The following is a 16,893-nucleotide window of genomic DNA, read 5'->3' on the forward strand; positions in this document are numbered from 1 at the left end:
TCAGCGGTATTTGTAATCCAGGAATTGCATGAGACAGGCACACAACCTTCTTCCTCTAACTAGCCTTGACAACTTCAGTAGAGATTTAAGAAATGCAATTCTAGAAGAAAATAAAAAAGAGGGTAGGGAAAGATAGACAGGAAAACAGACTAGAGGAAACAAGAGCCTTAAGTTTTTGTAAGGTTATGTAGAAACATGGCAAATCTCTGGGCTCGTACTTTTAATCTTTTAAAATATCTTAAAATTTCCAATTACACTAAAATTATCTAAAAATCACATAATCTGTGTTCAACACCTGCAAAAAGATGCTGGGATGCCACAGACTTATTTTGACATGAGCCAAAAACTATTAGCTATCCGGCAAAACAAAAAGCAAATCCAGAAAACCTTGTCCACAAGGTGCTGCAGCCAGCAGAGATCTCACCGGGCTGATCAACACCTAATTTTGCAAAGCCAACAACTGCCAGGGCTACACACTTCTCCATATACCTGGTCCTCTGCCTCCCTAGGCAACGGATAATTACGATTGATCTTTTCCGAGCTTTGAATCAGAGGAAAGCAGGGATGGAGGGTAACTATTCAGACTTGCCACTTCTATCTGGGATAGCTACCAGAAGGAAAACCTGTCCCCATGAATCCCATGGAAGGTGTCTGCCAGTAAGCTGAAATGCAGAAGTATTCCTCAGGGCTTGGGCTCAGTATTGGGACTGGTGCTGTTACCCAGGTTTGTCAGCGACATGCACAGTGGGACTGAGAGCACCCTCAGCAAGTGCCCAGCAGGTCAAGGAAGGGGATTCTGCTACAGCCAAGTGTTAATTACTCAGTGCTCAAGACAGAGTTAAAAACAAACAAATCATACCAATAACCCAACAAACCAAGACAAAAATGCTGATCACAAATAGAATTATATCAGGACATGAAGATTAGCTGGCCTGTGGACAGACCTTGGTCAGCTATGAAGATATGGAGAAGGTTAAAATAACTTCATTCTATTACGACAACACAGGAAAGACTCAGGAAACTCCCAAGCAGTTACTGTCTCCCAGAACCAAAGGGGGTGGGGGAAGGAAGGCAACTGTAAGGTCATTACTGAGTTCAAACAAGGTCCTGAGTCAAGACTGAAGCACCCTGGGTACAGAGAGACACCCCTTTATTTCAGTTTGGAAATGATCAGCTTCATGCAGGAAGAGAGCAGCCACCAGAGAGATGAGTGCTGATGACAACAGCATATGGCATACGCCAGGGACAGTTCCCAGAGTCTCCAGGAGTTTCAGGAAGTCAAAAAAGCAGCTTTTTACTGGAGCTTTCCCTGGAACCATGCTAGCAGGAAACGAAGACTTCTGCAGTTACTCATTAACTAGAGCAATTCAGAAAATTCCTTGTCTAGTTTTTATAATTCACAGTCAACTGAGAATATTTATTTTAGCAGATGCCTCCTCATATTCTTCTATTATGACAAACATCTTTATTACATCAATAACATGACATAAGATAGATATATGCCCCAGCTTAGTCAAAACCTGTAACAGAAATAACTACTGCTACTCCTTCCTTTGCTAAATTACTCTAGCTTTACCATCCACATTTGTCACTGAATCTCTCTCTGATCAAGAGTATTTTTCTCCCAATGCAAAATGTACTAAGTGCTTTATCTCTGACCACACTGGAAGACACTTTTTAGCCCATTATTCATTAATGTTTGGTTTTGTTAATAGACATTTTATTACCCTTTTTCCTAGCCTTAACATTTATTTTCCTCTGAGATTGCTTCTCATCAAGTAAACATTGTTTTCACACCTGTGACATCACTGTTCTTTCGCCTCAGCATATTCTACTAGAAGCCCACTTCCAGAATTTCTTGTCATTTTCCATTTAAATTTTTCACAGCAACTGTGCCAAAACCTGTGCACAAAACTGTGCAAAAAAAAAGTTTTAGGAAACCCACCCTCTTTTGGAAGCCAGAAACAAGAATACTTCCAGGTGAAGCTGTATTTTACTTGTGCAAACACAATGCCACCACCACTGAAGGATGAAGAACAAACCAGCTGCCTTGGGTTGCATGAAGCATTTTCTAAATATAAGATTAATCAATTTATCTGACAGAAAGTTTCAGTAAAAAAAAAAGCTACTTAAAAATTTTAATAATTAACTAGTGATAATTTAAGATGTGTAGCATATGCCAAACAAATGACAGCCGCTCACTGTATAAGTTCTTTTTCTGTCTACGAATCACAATGTTTAAGCAGTAAGCTCCTTTACTGGCCTTTGTGGTGCTTATTCACCTACCATGCATACCTACCACTTCACCTATTCATGTAAAGGAAGCTGTGAGAGCTGAGAGAACCATGTATAAAACCTTGCATACTGTATCTGCTCCACCAAAGCACCTCTTATGAATCCCTACACATCTTTATCCTGTACTTGATCAGTTCACAGCCCTCCCATTCTTCCATAAGATACATCTTGCTGAGGGTTTCTTTACTGGTATTTTTAATACTTTTCCCCTTCTTTCTTTGCTTTTCTAAGAAAAAACACATTGGATAATTAGATGATTAATGATCAAAAGTCAGTTCACACTCAGCCATTTTCCAGAAACAAGCCACCAGCTCAGGGATAGGATGCAATACTGCAGCCATGGGCAGAGGCCCTCCTGCTGATACCTGCAGTTGTGTCCTCCTCTTCAGGGAAAATGGTGTCAGAGTCACTGTGTTCATTTGTGTTTATCAGCCTCGTGCCGAAGAACATGCAATTCTCCTCATGCATTACACCTTAACCTTTCAGGGTCAAAGCTATGGCTTTTCTGGCGAAACAGAAAGCAGTTTTGTGTTTACTGATTACTCTTTTCTGTACTTTTACCTCTGAAGTCATCTATAATTGTATGTATGGTTCTCTTAAAGTTATCTCTGGATAGAGTGAAATCCCCTGAAGCCTTTAACTGTCTTTGGATGTAGTAGTAAATCTTTAAATAAACAGAATCTTTTCTAACACATATTAATTCCCCTATTCTAAAATACCACAAGCATGCAGTAATACTTATTTTAAGTGGCTCTTCTGTTGGGTATTTTGAGGATACTGTGAACTCTCTCTATCTTGTTCCCTCTTCATCACAATTCTTTTGCTGTCCTACCCACAGCAATACCAATAGAAACTTCTGCATTATCAGTCATGTGAAACACCATCCCTGCCAACTCACTGTGCCACGCACTGAGTAAGAACATCTTGCCATATCTCGTGAGCAAGTTATCTAAATATAGATGTGGGGCTTTTTGTTTTGACACATGAAATGAAAAAGATCATTAGTTTGCCTTGGAATGAGCAGCTTATGGGATGATACATGTATGTTGTGCTGTATTTTCCTATTGCAATAGTAAAAAATTAAATAAAACATACTGATCCTAGTAAGACATACAGCAAGATAAACTGTCAAAACTTAAGAATTGCCACCAGACTACTACCACTGAAAAAATAAATCCTAATCAGCATAAAAACCAAGAGATGTCTTCAAGAGATGACCAAGACTAGTTCAGACTAGTTTATTTGTCTTATTATAGAAGCTTCTAATACACCTGGGGCTTCACTTTCAGACGCTGTTGATTTGGACCCTGCATAGAGCACTATAGCCTGAAGTCACAATTAACATTTCAGTCTCAGTTTCCAATTCCTTTAGTAGGCAAATAGTATTTTGAGGTTGACTGAGATCATTCAGAAAGAGTCTCTGCCATGGAATGCTCCAACATGAAGTATTTTATAGTATATTGGAATTACTTCAAGTGTTAGCATCACCATAACTACTAAAAAGCAAGTTTCCACAGCTCCAAAGTATTTGCTAAAATAGATTCATCCATGCTACTGCTTTACACACATTTCCGAGTGATCTTCATTATTTTTAGACTTTTTTCCTACTCTCAGTAATAAAAATATGTAGGAATGCTGAATGAACAGAACCTTGCACACAACACTCTGTTAAACTCTTAATTTCTCATCCTTTTGTTGTTTTAAAAGGAGTCTTTGTTATACTCTGCTTTATCCTTCTGTCTCTTCCTCCAGTATTTTACCGTGGGGGTTTTCTGGGTGTTCTTGTTTGTGTGCTTATTTTTAAAGTAAGCCTTCAACATGCAGGCAAAATTACACAAACTGAAGCTCCTACTCAACTAAAAAAATACACACCAGAAGTTCAGAGAGCAACTAAACATGCCCTATTATAATATTTCATCTTAAATCCTTTTTGTATCATTACAGCATTTCACAACCTTTTCACAGCTGCTTGCACCTCATTTTTCCCCAGAGAGGCAACAACTATTATTAGTGTTTATTAATTTTCAGTTTAATATCACCCTTCCCTGCAATCAATTTTAGTAATTAAGGAATATTCAGTTGCTGGTTTTTTAAGACCTGAAGGCACACTTGTTCTCTGTGAGAGTAATAGCTGGTAACACTTATATTTTCTTTCACAGCCCCTCATACTTCTAATAGCTGTAAGCATGCCTCATTAACTGATCCCCTCCATGAGCTGTAGTTGCACACTTCTAGGAAAACACAAGGATAAGAGACTTAAACAAAATGTTCTATGGCATCTTTTCTGTTTGGTCCCATCTAAATTCAGAATCTCTTTCGAGGAATGATGGTAAATATAGAACTTGAGTTAATATCCCAAAATATTCTGGGAAGCAATTTCCTGATTTGGGTACTCAAAAAACAGAAAGTGAAATTATTGCTTGGTTAATAATTGCTTCATTTTACTTAGTGAATTTCTTTTGCTTTTATTTAATGTTTCTTTTTAAAGACAGTCCAATGTCTTTATTATTTAATTACGATAGGTTTTTGGAAAAAAGAAAATCAGTTCTAGAAAGCAAGCATACTTGTCAAGGTACTAAGATAATAAGGGATACCAACCAAGATCACGAGTGAGTTTCTATGGAAGGTTTAAGAAAATATATAATGAGGTTACTGATCACCAAGATTAGTAAAGGCATCAATTATTACACTTTTTGGATAAGTTACATTTTGCTGCAATACCTCCCCTCCACAACCAGCCTGAAGAAGCCAACACCAGCACATTTCCTTTTGCAAACCAGTCTAGAAAGCACAAAGATGAACTTCATATCCCTCCAGATGCACCTGAAGCCTAACCCACCATAAATTCACAACTGTCGTGTGAACTTCAGATTCTCTGAACAACTATTACTGTCTACCATTAGAGCTAAAGAATTCCTTCCCTCACTGTCATCTTCATGTCCCCCTATTTTTCATTTCTCCTTTGGGCATATTGGACCATGAAGCAGCAAATGAGGATGAAAGGCAACCTAGGCCTGGGGGATTACTTATCTGAATTATTCTTAAAGCATCAGTACCTCTCTGGTTTAATGACAGGCTCACAGATGAAAAAAGCTGAAGCTGAGATCACATCGCTCTTCTCTAGGTGCAGTGGACAGTGTGAGTAGGGCTGGTGGATGCTGCTGCGTCTCCCGCCGTGCTGACTTGGCTGCCAGCACTGGAGATTGGTTGCCTTATTGCAGCCAAGCTCCTTGGGCTTCAACTTCTCTGCCAAAAATGGTGCTTTTTCACATCAAGCAAGCAAGATAGCAAGGTACCCTCTCAAATACGATTTACACAATAACGTTAACATTATGCCATTCATTCTCCTGCAGTAAGAACTCAATGATATTAAAAAGTTCTCCATATTATTAGGACTAATAACAAGAAAAAAGGCAGCCAGCCATGAATTTTTATTGGTGCAATCCTAAGGATCACGACAATTAATTTTGATCTTTTTATTTATATTCTTTAAAACTGCCTAAGCAGATCATGCCTGTGAGATTCATTAGTTCTTTCTGTGTGCGATCCTTCCATAGGTGGCATAGCAAGGAATATAAAACAGACCTCTACAATGGTCTTTAAAATAAAAAGCAGCACAAAACAAGGGGTAAATAAACTAGACCAATGAATCCATGATTATTTGCATCACTTAGAACTGTTGTGCTATATTGTCTCCAGGCTGGTTAGGGAATTTTAAGGATTCAATTACAAACATAAACACTCCTCAAGAATCTCAGCTAGAAAACAGAAACGACCAGCACCCAGCTGAGCAACTACAATAGAAAATATTTTGTGCACTCCAGGTTCCTTCTTCAAACTGCAATTTAAAGACTTCAAGAGTTGAAACAATTCTTTTAAACAATATCGTATGTACTGTATGCATGCATTAATATCTGCTTTTTAATAGAAAGCCAGGATCCTTGATGATAGTGATACACAAGCAAAAGAAAAAGGTCATTACAACTTATTTGAAATGGATTTTCATTCAGAGCCCCTTGCACTTCAAAAGCTGTCTTCTGCCTCCTGGACAATAGGCTGGCTGCTGAGAGAGGCCATGTGGGAATGCCAAAAGATTGCTCGTGCCAGGAATTTGCTCTTGCCAGGAAAAACACCAAGAACTACCCTCTTTGTCCCAGTCCTTACCTCTGGCACTCACTGGTTACACCTCAGACTTCTGGGCAAGGAGGATATCACAAATACTGCAAGAGCTGCCACCACATTTAGCCTGTTAGGTCATGCCACTGGCAGCTCCTTTTATACTTGGCTGAGCATGTTGCAAACTTCTACACCTGACTTGCTTGAACCAAGTTATCCCAATGTTTACAGCCAGCAGCATTCAGTTTAGCATTTGTTATCCTCAGGTCAAGCCAGCACTTACTTCTTTCCTCAACAAGAAAGAAAAATACAGCTGACTCACATTCTAAGCAAAAAAAAAAAAAAAAAAAAAAAAAAAAGCATTTGTCATATGTGCTTCATACTTTAAAAAATGTTCAGAATTTGTTAAGTAACCCATTCTGTCAGTCACCCTACTTCAGGCACACTATGATCAATACAGTCATGCCCATACTTCCATGGCACAATTTTAAAAAGCACAGTTTAACAAAGGTGCAAACAGATCTCAAATTATCTCCTTATTTAGCTGTGATTTGCAAACACAAGCTCCTGAGGCCAGAAGCACCCAAGGATGGCTCACCACAGGCAGCCTCCCATGCTCACAGAAGTCATCTTCACTGAGACCGTTTGTTGACAATTCCTCAGGTCCTTGGAAAGTTCAACATAAACACACATGCATGCTTCAGATGTTTCCAGACTCACCACAGCAAAGCCACATTAAAAAAGGATAAAAAAGAAAGAGGTCTCAGTTTAAAAGTCTGCAAGAAAACTGGTGCCCACAGTGCAAGAGATCAGCTCCCAAACAGTGCAGCACAGCTGACATTGTGACAAACAAGACAGACACTCAGACTGACAAATAATCATGAATACCAGCCAAGATCATGAGTGAGCTTCTATGGAAGGTTTAAGAAAATATATAACGAGGTTACTGATTACCAAGATTAGTAAAGGCATCAACTATTACACTTTTTGGATAAGTTACATTTTGCTGCAATACCTCCCCTCCACAACCAGCCTGAAGAAGCCAACACCAGCACATTTCCTTTTGTAAACCAGTCTAGAAAGCACAAAGATGAACTTCATATCCCTCCTGGATGCACCTGGAGCCTAACCCACCATAAATTCACAACTTTCATGTGAACTTCAGATTCTCTGAACAACTATGACTGTCTACCGTTAGAGCTAAAAAATTCCTTCCCTCATTGTCATCTTCATGTTCCCCTGCTTTTCATTTCTCCTTCAGGCATATTGGACCATGAGGCTGAAACTGAGGATGAAATACAACCTAATCCAGGCATTTTACTTATTTTACCCACTCTAGCAAAGGTGCCAAAAGGAGATGATGCCAATGTAGCAGAACATAATCCAAGAGGATACAGAACAGTCTTGAGCACTGGTACTGGGAAGTGAAATACTGCAGCAAAACCTAGGGATTTAAACCCTTGCCTGGAAGCCTATAAAGGAAAAGGGGTCCTTGCCTTGGTGCTTCCCATCACCACCAAAAGCTGTGAGGGATTTCCTGCCTCCCAGGGCAGGTAAAGTGAATTTACAGTCAGGAGCATACTTTGCAGTATGATTTTAGAAAGCATGGCTCTAAAAAGGTGCAAACAGGTCTCAAATTATCTCCTTAGAAAGATTTACAGCAGAATTTATAGTTTTTTGCCTTCCCCATCATTACTTCTTGTTTCATAGGGAGAGCTATAATGCTCAAGGACAAGACTTTTGGAAAAAGTTATGGCAAGAACAATATAAAAAAGGACCAACAAAAATTATGGCACTCATTCACAATCAGGACCTCTTATTCTAACTTATCTCAATTCATATAACAGACCCTACTGGGATAAAGTAGATTGGGAAAGGACAGCAGGATCAGAAGAAAAACAACACTTTGCTTTCCAGTCACACACAAAAAAGGAAAAGGCACAACAGAACTCTAGCACACACTAAATAGGCTTCTGGAAAACTATAATATAATTGTGACAAAAAAATGTCTAATATATCAAATAGGAAAGTGAAAACTTAGGCCAAGTGAGAACAAAGCTTCCTATTAGTACCCATTTCAAATAAAATTGACCTTACCCTGCCAGAGCTACTGTGACATTTCAATGCATAGCTTCTTTTGCTCACTAAAATCAGAATTAATGCAAGGCCCTACCCAATAACTTCTGTATTGACTCAGCATTAGTTTTATGATTTTTGGGTGACTCTGTCCCTGAAATCAGGGCTCAAATATCTCTCTTCAAACAGTTGCTCACTCAGTTTAAAAATAACAGACATCCTATTGCACTCAAGTTTTTTTACATATCAGATATTGAGAAGATGACAAAAGAGAGCTGAGTAACAGATTACTCAAAAGGTAGTGACTTAGATCTGAGATTAAAATGTAGTGGCTTAGCTCCTAAACACACAACTCTGCATGCATGGGAGCTGATGTAGCTTCCTGGATAGTATGTCAGAAAAGAGGATAAAATAGTTTGGTTGAGAGCAACACAGACTAGGAGTAATGAATAACTGAGCTGCTTGAAAGATTACTTGTGTTGTCTCTTCCTCTAATCTTTTGCACAAATGAGAAGAAGAATGGGATTTAGAGACTCTAAATTTTTCAGCTCATCAAAAATCAATACAGAGCAGCCCACCCCCATGAACACCATTGGGAAAAATCAACAACAATCAAGTGAAGTCTCAGCAGTTGAAATCACTGAGCCATAAGGCTTAGGTTGTAGCTATCAAAATGGTAGGTTTGGTAAAAACTCCTTTTATTTATTTACGTTCATCTTGAAGTTTTCTTTAGTCCACTTCTGCTAGAGTAGAACAGTTTTCCATGAGCACAAAGATTTTTTTTTAAAAATTAAAACTCGTATAAACTTAATATTTCTAAATGAAACTTCCTGGATTCCAACATCTAAAATAAAACTAGCCTTTCTTAACCTAAATTTTGTCTAGTGCATTGAAACCACATAGCTGCACACTTTCCTAAGTCGATTCATTAAAACATCTTTAACTAGGTCAAATATAAATGCCAGGTGAACGTGGCATATTAATATCACTGTTGGCACTTAAATGAAAAACAAATATTTTGATCTCTGTCTTCACACATTTATTTTTGCCACCCAAAAATCTTACTGTTTTACACATACCATTACATTAGAATGCAGTTGGAATATTACTGTGCCACAGAGCTCCACAAGCACATTTCCTGAGCTGACGCTGAAAATAGGAACAGGAAAAGGCTGCTGTTGAGCATATAAATGGGTCTTTCATCAATTCTCATATCACATCTGACTCTCCATTCTACATCTGATGTATTCTCCAGAGCTACATTTTGTTAATTTATATCACGGTTGGCAAAAGGAGACAGAGCACACACGTTGGAGGCGGGGGAGAAAGGCCAACACTGGTGACAAATATGCAGCGTTAACTTAGCTTCCTCCATGTTTAGGAAAAGGAAATACATATGAAGAATGCCATTCTTCATATGAATGCCAAAATTAGGAAAAACACAAACATGGAATAGAAGAGGAAAGGGGAAAAAAAAAAAAAAAAAGCACTGGAGATGAATTTATGAAAGTGCGTGACATGCGAGTTCCTGTTACCCACAACCAGAGGGGTTAGGAAGGAGCCTAAGGGATGCAGCCACTTTATGCACTGCTTTGCTTATTTCAGGCTCCCCAACGTCACACTAAGCCACCTTCCAGCTGAAGCCAAGAGCCAACACACTGAGCTGAGGAAACGTCACCGGAAGGACGAGGACATCCTTCTATTGTACCAGGGGAGCAATGGCAACAGTAGTTAAGACATTTTTGCTATCTGTGGTGAGCATTTCTTCAGTGGGAAACAAAGGATAGCACAGTTGCCCTCAAAATGGCTCTTTTAATGCATATGGGCTGCATTTGCATCAAGGTTAATATGAAGCAATTCTCTAGACTGCACAAGACTGTGAGCAAAGCAGCCAGCAGACCTTTCGGAGAGCAGACGAGGATTCACGCGGCAGCCAGGCAGTACACACAGCAGTGCCTGCCTCATCACCACTGCCACCACTCTACTGCCTCTCATGCCCACAAGCACACCCAGCCCTAACTATGCAAAAGAAACAGATAATGTGGAGAATTGAAACCACATCTGTTTTTATGAAGCACTTGTAACACCGCCTGATAAATTACAAGTCTTTCATTATTGCACCTCCAACTGTCAAAAGTTTCCCTACCTGCTCTGGCCATGCCAGCTTGTTTTGCCCACCTCCTTCTTTTACCAAAACCAAGAGGGAGCCCTTAAATAGAAGGATGAAACAAATATCAAAGACAAAAATTCTTTTTCATGACCATCTTGGAGATCTTCACTATTATTTTCATTTCATAGGATATTTCAAGTCTTTTCATGACTGGATTGTATACCAGAAAAACAGTACAGGAAAAATGCAGTTCTCCACCTCCCTTCTCTCCCTCATTAAAAATTGTGAAGATCAGACCTCAGAATCTCTCCCACTGTTAAAACAGATTAAATCAGCACATCACAAAAACATATTTGCATGAGACTGTGTCAAGATTCTAATAAAATTCCTATTAACTCTGATTTAAAAAAATTTTAAAAGGGGAAGGGGTATATCAGCATAGTTCTACCATTCGCTTTAGAAGATTTGAGCATTTTTCCAGAGTGCCTATTTTCTTCTTACAATATATGCATTTTATTTCAGGTTGTATAGCAGACTAAACTGTAAAGCTATATAACTACAAGCCACTTCAATGCTAATGAAAACTTCTCTTACTGGAAAAGCAGACCATGGAGACATTGACTCACATAAAGTTTCGTGGAAAGAAAAAAAGAAAACCCAAAACAGTTCAGATGCCCTCCTGAGTAAATAAATCCACTGCAACTCTTCCACATAGTTTGACATGCTACCCTAGTAGCACGAAATACTAAACTTGATGCTACAAAATAGAGTAATTTCAGACCCAAGATTCCCAGTGCCTGCATTCCTCCCAAAGTCCTTGTGTCAAACATCAATATTCCCAAGCAACTGTACTACTACCACTTCTCACCAACATTTCCATGCCTCCCTGATTTGACTGTGATTAGACACGCCCAACAATTACAGAATTTGTTACTTCATGGTCTGTAAGGGCAAAAAGTAAGAAGTCAGCAAAATAGCTTATTCCTTGTATCTGATAGTCAAGAATTGCCTTGTCCATTCTTGTCCATTCCCAGCTCTGGGGCTGGGACTGCCAGAGAGGCTCTGCAGTCAGCCTTGCAGGGGACTGGGAGCCGAGATCTGAGCCATCTGACTCACTCCTTACTGACAAGCCCTCAGAGCTGGCAGAAGCCTCCCAGCTGCACCACAATGTGTACGTGGGAAAGGGAGGGAGGGAGGGGAAAAGAAAGGCAGGCTCAAGGAAGCAGAACACAAAAAGAAAGCCAGTGATAACACATGACCAAGGATAATGAAGCCTGATAGGAAATCTAAATAGCCTATTATCAAAGCTATTTCATTAAAACCTGATGGACAATTGCAGAGAAAGAATTTTATGTACAACTAAAGGTGGCAGAAGCCAGCTAGACACAGAAGGGGAGATTGGAAGACAAGACAAGACTGCTGATGCAGAGCAGATTGCAGAAGGAGGAACTGAACTTCTCCAGATCAGAAAATAACCGGAATTATCTTTGAGAAACAGATGAAAAAAAATCTATATGCTTGGCCTTCACTTATCAGGAAATTATATCCTGCAAAAAAATTCAGTAAAAAGAAGACATGGGTTTTAATGTATAACACCTTCAATGCCTAAAATGTATTTTGTGCATTCAAATCTCAGCATAAGGGTTTGAATTTGCAGTATTCTAAATGCTATTTAGATCTTGCCGACTGCCATTAATTTAGTGCTCCTGAATGGGAATTTTACAACTGCAAAAAACCCCAAAAGAACTAACCCCAAACAAACCCCAAACCCCAAAGCCCCCCCCATTTATCCAGTGCAATACTGCTCATCAAAAGCGTGTTTCAACCCTAACAAAGCTCAGTACATCAAAGAAATATGTATCAAAGCAAAGTGCTTAACCACGCAGATTTCAATACGAAATTCAATATTCCACGAAGGCTTTCATGGACAATTAATTGACCTCTAGGGACTCAGTCACCAAAGCAGAATTTAGCATGAAAAACTAAACTTATATTTTGCATTGACAAGCTCATTTCTGGAAAACCAATGGATTATTCTAAATCAGCAGGTGTGGGGAAAATACAAAGTAATATTTAATTAAACCAACATTTAAATAATAAAGGACTGTTGGCACATGGTACTCCCCCCTCCCCAGGCCTTCCCAAAGAAAAATCCGAGCTGGAAATACAATGACACAGTTATGAATTCATTGACAGTCATGTACATTTGCAACATCTTGAAAGAACACTGTCAAAAGTAGCCAGTAAATACAGTATGCTACTCCCAGAAGGCTGAAGGAGTAGACTCACTCAACCTGAAATACAATTCTCTTGCCTAGAACAATGTAAAAAATACCAAAAGAAAGGCCACAAGATCCAAAAAAGTTTAAGTTTCCCTTTTCTGCAGCATGACTGATGTTCTGAGGCACATTCATTGTTCCTTTGCATCTTTACATTGCTGGGCAAATGTACAGTCAAGGTTACTTTCAGATCTAAGGAAGATTTTGCTGTCCTTCTCAGAAAAAAGGTTTGACAATAAAAATATGATAACTAATGCATAAATATTTCTCTTTCATTAGGAATTTTCATAAGAATGGTGGTACTTTGAAACAACCATTACAACTACTAGTTTCTGACAGCACTAAATTAATTGTGGCCATACCAGCATCACTGACTTTTCACCTCACTTTTCAGGTCTGAACCATTGTTTTCTCAAAAAAAAAAAAAAACCAAAACCCAAACAACAAACAAAACCAACAAAACCTCAAACAAAATGAAACCCCAAAACAAACAAACCAACCAAAAACCCCAAAAAGGTTTTAAAAACCCCCAAAACCCACCAAATTCAGAGAGCTGCAATTCCTGTGATCTGTGACTGGATAATGATATTTAAAACTTCTTTTACACTTAACAGCACATTTTCTGTCTCACAGTATCTAGTCTTCACTCACTTTGTTTATAGTTCTCATAAAAACATATTCATCTGAATTATCAATTTTAAATTGGCAGTCAAAGAGGTAGGCTAGACTAAAATAAACAATCCTTAAACACCATTTTGAAAGACTTCTTTTTCATATAGTGGAAAAAAACCATAGATTATCTGCTCCCAAGGTACTGACACTACTTACTTTATCGAGAATATTCCCCTGAACTACTTAACAAAAACCAAATCCATTCTGACTCCCATCAGCAGCACCTGTTCCACCTCAGTGGTTCACACACTGGATCAGGACCCTGACTCTCTTCCTTTCAAAGCCACACCTTCTCTTTTCAGTAGAAAGGAGGTTGACATCAAGTAACTCAGAAATGAAATTCTGACAATGAATACCTACCATTAATCACCCAGGCCTGCCATTTGCACTTAATTCCCTGTGTGAAGGCTCAAGCAAACAAAACATACCTGAATTAAATAAGACATACGAAGTTCAGATAAAAGTGTGAAAAGCTATTACCATTCTTGATTAAAGCATGCTGGTTTTACCAGATGGGATTGTGAGGAAGTTTCTCAGTAACCACCAAAGCACTGGGCAGGTTATCAAAATTTTATTTCTTCCTCCAGAAAATGTAGCATGAGATACAGACACCATTGAACTCTTCCAGTAATGGCAAGATTGGCATTCAGACTTAATATTGACCATGTGCTATTATGACTAGAAGTGCAGACAATTGGTCTGAATTTCTCAGAAGAACAATCTCATTTGTACATTGGCTTTAATCATAACATAATTTGCTCTGAGATCCCCATTAGCAGTGCATTACAGGAATCTGTGTGCCATGATCTATGAAAAAGAGCTGAGTGCATGTTCTGACAGGCTGGGGAAAACGCGAGAGGCAATTATTTCAATGACAACAGCAGCACTGTTTCTCTAACTGGTTTTATAATACTGCCTGGCCCAGGAAATGATAAAAAGCTCTTACAGAACTATGCAGAAAGGGTAAGACAACATTGATAAGGAAGCTTCAAAGGATTTGAGATTACACTGGATGGGAAAACTGGAGAAGCTGCCTGCCCAGCCCGTCTGGGCGAGGACCCTTACACCTCCCAAGGCAGAGCCAAAACGAATACTCATCCCTGCTCTCCCAGCAGCACTGATCCAGGTCAGGAGACTACTGTACTGATGTGTCCCCTATTTTTCCTAGGGATTTCTTTACTCTCTGAAATCTATTGAAGTAACTGCATGCATTACTTGTTTCATAAGTTAGTTTCTGACTATTTAATTTGGTTTAAAATAAACACATAAATGGCTCTGGTTATGGTTTTCTATGTGTGCTTTTTAAAGAAAAACACAACATAAACCTAGTTGTGCCAAAAACATCCAACTTAGGGAGCAGCTTCAGGCGTAGCTATGCTAGGGAGACCACTTAAACTCTTATATCACCATTGGTACTAGGGAAGGTTTGTGTGGAGAGGGAATAACTATAAATCTCACACACATAACCAGTTAAGAAAACTTCTGAATTTCACTTAAGGTGCAACTGCAATCTCACATCTACCATGCTTCATATAGCAAAACTTTCCTTTTCCTAAAGCAGACAGATATTCACCTGGATTCACAACAAAACACAAACCAAACCAAATCACATAAACACGTGAAATACATCCTTATTTAAGTTTGGTCTCACCCTCCTTAGGTACACCACGTTGAGGGAATACCAAGAGAGCGTGGTCAAAATCCCTGAAAGATACTCAAAGATTAGACTTAAACAAAAAGCCTACACTCTGTCAGGAACTTAAAGTATACCAAAGACAAAACTAAGAAATGTCCTGTTGTAAACTATAAAAATACTCAATAATCACTTGAATAAATGTACCAGTACCTAAGCCCATAACTAGAAATCCTACTTTCCATGATAAGGTTTCATGCTTTCCAACAAACAGACCCATGTTGATAATACTATAAAACAATAACATAGGATGCCCCTTAAAATATTTTTCTCTTTCTACATAAGAGAACACTCTTCTTTAAAGACTGACCAGCTCCCAGATTCTTTGGGGCATATGTTTGCTGTACACACATCCAAAATGAAACAAAGCTTAGTAACTCTCAGTGAAAAACAAAGTTAAATGTGACTATCTAGAAGCTAATTCACATATTCTTGTCATTATGTATAAGTTCTCAATAGTGTAAAGAAGTTTGCTGAGGGCTTTGAAACATACAGGCTGCATGCTTCACTCAAATCATTATTGCTGGTTTGAAATAAATCTTTAGGATCTGTAAGACAAACTGATTAGCTGAAGTTAAGAAATTGCATGGTGCCATACTGGGTCAAAGCAATGCATACAAAACAAGACACACTAAATGATGCTTAGGGAGAACATAAGAGTCTGGCCACTCTCTGTGGCCCATTTCTCTTCTCAGCATCCAGTCACAGCAATAAAAAAATTAGAAGATCTGTTCCAGCCTACTCCATTTAGCATCTATTTTGGACATAGAATCACAGAATCATTAAGGTTGGAAAATACCTCAAAGATCATTCAGTCCAACTGTTAACCCAGCACTGTGATATTCACCACTAAAACATGTCCCCAGGTGCCACAGGTAGAGATTTCTTGAACAATTCCAGGGACAGTGATTTCACCACTTCCCTAGGTAACCTATTCCAATGCTTGACCACCCATCCTTTCAGTGAATAAATTTTTCCTAATATCCAATCTAAACCTCCCTGGTGCAACTGGAGGCCATTTCCTCACATCTATGAACCTGTCAAATCCCTTTTTGAATCCGCTGATATTATCTGTCTCCACCACCTGCTGAGCTAAAGAAACACAGCAGCAACCTGCAGAGTTACCAAACCCCATCATACTAATGTTCTATGAGTCACACAGAAATTGTGCACTGCTACCACCTTTGCTGGGAGCACAAGCAGATACAGAAGACTCACTGTATATAAGGAGAAGCAGCAGCTTCTGTTATACCCGCAAAACCTTTCCAGATCTGCTGAAGAATTTGCATACCCAAGAGCTTGTCTGCTTTTCCCAGCTCTTATCCACTGATCTAAAAATATATTCATTCCCCCTACAAACCTAGTAACTATGCACTCTGTGGATAGTTATTCCAGCTCATTGTGAGACTGGTAAAGTTCATTCCTCCCCATTGAAGTATTCTTGGATACAAATATATGACTGTAACTGATTTGCTTAATTAAACCTGGAAAAGTTTCCCAAATTTTGAGGAATATATGAGCAACTAACTTTTCCTCTTGACTCATAGCCAAGTGCAAGCAGTTTTCAAAACAACAAAAGCATACAGAAAGATATACAGGATCCACTGTCCTGCTGACATTTAACATATGGGGTACAGCCTCTCAAGTCATCC

The 16,893-nt window shown here is 38.9% G+C and overlaps 1 protein-coding gene across 3 annotated transcripts in view; it reads right to left on the reverse strand.

Moving 5' to 3' along the window:
* Window positions 1-16,893, reverse strand: part of FGD6 (FYVE, RhoGEF and PH domain containing 6) — a 73,231-nt gene that overhangs the window by 44,212 nt on the left and 12,126 nt on the right. The window lies entirely within an intron of this gene.

The sequence above is a fragment of the Lichenostomus cassidix genome, chromosome 1Aa, assembly GCF_008360975.1.
Source record: "Lichenostomus cassidix isolate B80296 chromosome 1Aa, HeHo_3.0, whole genome shotgun sequence".
NCBI classification, from domain to species: domain Eukaryota; kingdom Metazoa; phylum Chordata; class Aves; order Passeriformes; family Meliphagidae; genus Lichenostomus; species Lichenostomus cassidix.